This window comes from Thalassophryne amazonica, chromosome 17, assembly GCF_902500255.1.
Source record: "Thalassophryne amazonica chromosome 17, fThaAma1.1, whole genome shotgun sequence".
Lineage (NCBI taxonomy): Eukaryota > Metazoa > Chordata > Actinopteri > Batrachoidiformes > Batrachoididae > Thalassophryne > Thalassophryne amazonica.
In genome coordinates, this window is record NC_047119.1 from 35773407 (window position 1) to 35778024 (window position 4618).

Here is a 4618-nt window from a genome sequence, read left to right on the forward strand (position 1 = left end):
AGAACATGTATTTTTGGAAGTGTGTGTTAAGTGTATTTTTTGTCTAACTACTTACATATGGAAAGAGATTTATTGGGAGAAGGGGATAACTAAATAGCAGCAAAAATAACTAAAAAGAAATGGTCACATAACACAGACACAGAGTGACACGTTGATGTGTGTTCTGAACTGACAGGAGGTGTGGCTGCTGACAGCTGTAGCTGTTGAGATCTCTGGTTCTAAATGTCTCAGCTGGGGAACACGTACCGTGTTTGGACAGACATGGATTTACAACTGTCCACTCTGACGTGCATGTCTGCTTACTGTCATCACATGGACATACACAAAAACATATATCACTGTTGCGATGGGCTGCAGCGAGCGAGCGCACAGCACGCACATTGACAGGCTACCCCAGGTGAAACGGACGGTCAGATCATAACACTCAGTGGGTGATCTGAATGTCAAGTCGCCCACATGAGCTCTGTTCCACATGAAACTGTGTCTGTCCTGCAGCGCGCCGTCCACAGGACACACCAGGCCAGTAGATGTGGACATGATAAGAGCGCACTGCTCCATTCATGTCATTTCATGACTGTACGTCTGTGAACATGGGTTATCTACAGAGGAACAGACGGTTCATACTTGTATTGTTCACTCGATAAGAGGGATTCAATAAAATACGGTGTTGTTGTGTGGTTACTTTTTTTGTAAATACACTTATATCCTTGTTGATTTCAGCCATTTGTCCGCACCTTTTATAGGACAGTGATGGTAGTGCAGTGGTAAAGTTTCTAGCTGGCAATCAAACTTTTGTAAATTGCAGGTTCGAATCCCGTGGGACATATGTATTTTTTTTTACAGGAGCTGCGCAATATGATTACACATACTCTAGCTGCTCACACTGTGTTCCCGCTGTGACAGTTTTGTGCATGCTCCTGCATGAAACTGTCGCAGTGGGATCGTTCACGCCTGCCCGACAACGTGTCCCTCCTGACGTCGGCTCGATGTTTTCATGGTTCACTTATACGAACTGTTTCACCATGATTGGCCTTATTTGTATTTATTCGTACTATTTCTGTGTAGGCTCTCAGTTGTCCAGGTGGTTTCCATAGTAGAGAAGCTTGAATCTTTGACTGGACTGGGTTGCTTGACGCAAGGACGTTTCACTTCAAATCGCAGAAACTTCCTCAGCTACAATTCTTGTGCTGGTAGTCTGACTTCTGTCTTGACTCTTGTAGAGAAGAATAAACCAGAAGCCAACAAAAGCTGGAGTTTTTAACCTAACCAGACCCCTCCTACCGAGAGGCTGACTGCTATAGGCTAGTGACTAAACAATAGCTCTAATTAGCACCTATTGTGCTCTAGTTAGCACCCTCCTAATGATGGGATGGAAGCCTCCCCTGATAGCTCCCCTTGACGACTCTCCTGATGACATGAATGACTCATTACCATGAACAAAGGACTGAAACTGCTTTGACCTGAGTACCCCATTGTAAACAGGGGACAAAGCGTGTCTGAGACTCGCCCCCGGTTAAGGCTGGGTTTCAACTGTTTTACAAAGAATGCTTCCTTGACACCTCTCTCAAACCATTTCTTCTCTCTGGCTAAGATTTTAACTTCCTTGTCCTCAAACGTGTGGTTAGTGTCTTTCAGGTGGAGATGAACTGCAGACTGAGGTCCACTGGCGACCTCTCTGCGGTGCTGGTATAGCCTCTTGTTTAAAAGCTGCTTAGTCTCACCTATGTAGTGTTCATTACAGTTTTCCTGACATCTGATATAATACACTACATTGCTCTGTTTGTAACTAGGGATCCTGTCCTTAGGGTGAACTAATTTCTGTCTCAAGGTGTTAACCGGTTTAAAGTAAACTGGGATTTTGTGCTGTCTGAAGATCCTCTGTAGTTTTTCCCCTACTCCTGCTAAATAAGGGAGAGGAGTGTCGCTCTATGTGTGAAGGGGCCCTTACACATGTACAAACGTGCTCTTGAAAGTTGTCCAGCTAAAAGCCCCAAAAGAGGACTGTATACAGAGCTTCTTTCTCGTGCTCCCTTTCTGCAGGTCAAGAGAGGTGAGTTTGGCAAAGTGGTCCAGAAAAACATTCTACAACATTTCTCTTAAGATTTTGAGCCGTGAACATTGAATCTGTGAATATCTTTCTAACTTTACCAGAGTGTGACTGTTGACACATTTGGAGCTTGTTATGTCCACTAAGGATGTAATAAAATTACCTGCATTTATTTGTTTGTCTGTCTGTCAGGATTACGTCAAAACTACTTGCATGGATTTTGATGACATTTTCACCACAGATAGATATTAGGCCAAGGAAGAACCCATTAAATTTTGGAGTCAATCCGGATCCGGATTCTGGATCAGATTTCACTTTATATAGGCTTTGGAGGATTACTTCAAAACTACTTCACAGATTCTCACCACATTTTTACCACAGATACATATTAGGCCATGAAGAACTCCATTACATTTTGGAGATGATCTGGATTCGGATTGGTGTACGTCAGAAATCTCTGATTGATTTTGGAGGTGATCTGGATCTGCATCCGGATTCTGGATCAAGATTTCACGTTATATATGCTTTGAAGGATTATGTCAAAACTACTTCACTGATTCTCGCCAAATTGTTATCACGGATACATATTAGGCCATGAAAAACTCCACTAAATTCTGAAGGTGATCTGGATCCAAATCCGGATCAAAATTTCACTTTATATGCGCTTTGAAGGATTACGTCAGAACTACTTTGCGGATTTTGATGATATTTTCACAATGGATATATATTAGGCCATGGAAGACACCATTACATTTTGGAGGTGATCTGGATTTGGATCAAGTTTCATTTTATATAGCCTTTGAAGGATTACAACAAAACTATTTCTTGGATTCTCACCAAATTTTCACCACAGATACATATTAGACCATGAAAGACTCCTAGATTCTGGATCAAGATTTCACTTTATATAGGCGTTGGAGGATTGCTTCAAAACTACTTCAAAGATTCTCATAAAATTTGCACCACAGATAGATATTAGAGCATGGAAGACTCCAGATCCGGATTCTCGATCAAGATTTCACTTTGTTTAGTTTACTAGTTTATTTAAGGGACAATGTACAGCATCATTAAGCTCAAAGAGACAGAGATGAGCTGCCCCAGAATATAGCCCCAGAAATAGCTCATTTCCATCCACAGTCCCTGGGCACATCAAACAAATTAACAATGAAGTAGCACAATATTCTAAAACTCCTGTTGTGAAAGTGTAGTGACACGGACCCACAACAGGGGGCGCAAATGAACGGTCAATAGATGAGCCAAAAAATAACAATTTAATGTTGTGAAGGTGCACAACGAATACACAGACAATCTCAGAATATGATTACAGTCAATCCACAAAGGTGACGTGTGGGCAGGCTCGAGGATAGAAGACGTCTGTCCTGAGAAGAGCCGGAACCACACGATTTCCGCCGCCACCGAACCTGGTGAATACTGGAGCCGCCAAGTCCCGAATTCCCAGGTGATCACCGTCCCCGACTGTCGGATCTGGTACTGCTGGCGAAGAACAAAGACAGTCAAGTGTGGGTGTGTGTACACCCCATAACAACAACGGTGGGAATGCCACCTCCACCTCTCACTCAATATGCTGATGAATGTACAGTGATCCCTCAGAGGAAAAGAGTGCCGTCCTGCACTAACTCAGCCTCCAGTACCTCCTCTTCTGGCGGCCCACACAACAACTCCTCTCCCACAATAAATCACTTTCTCAGACAAACAAAGTCAGACCATATCGCAGTCAGTCACAATCAGATCATATCACTTGCATTCATCTACCTCAGAACACTTCACCATTCTCTACACAATACTATCAATTTCATTTCTACTGGTATTTACAACACACCTTAAGTAAGTAAGTCCCTTCGGCTGCTCCCTTGTTTGCACTTGGGGTCGCCACAGCAAATCCAAGGTGGATCTGCATGTTGAATTGGCACAAGTTTTACGCCGGATGCCCTTCCTGACGCAACTCCACATTACATGGAGAAATGTGGCAGGGGTGGGATGTGAACCCGGAATCTTCTGACTGAAACCAAGCGCATTAACCACTTGGCCACCACTTACAACACAGCTTAAGTCACTTTAAAATCCACGCCCCCTAGAGGATGTACTATTACACATCTGAATCAAGAAAACATGGAAATAACATTGAACAATTTATTACACAGGTGAGAAAAACAGCCTTAGAGTCAGTGCTGGCAGGTCTGATCATTCAACAGCCACTTTTTTAATTCAGTGGTGAAAAGATAACCTTCACTGTGCCTTGTGATGGTATTACAACGATGACCTGTCCAAGATGGCGGCCACATTTCTTGTGCCTCAGCAATCAATGCGGCGTCTATTCTTTATAATGTCTATGGCAGTAGCGGTCGATGGGGCGTCTACGCTTTAATGTTTTTTATTTTTATAATTAATGATGCAAAAATATTATTTTATTTATTATTATTTCGTTTCGTCTACGCTTTATAATGTCTACGAATAATTAGTCCAGGTTTCAGGCGCCTCTACTGACCATCTGAAACAATCGCACCCACACCACACCCTAAATGAACGGTAGAGTTTGTCCCTCCTGTCTTG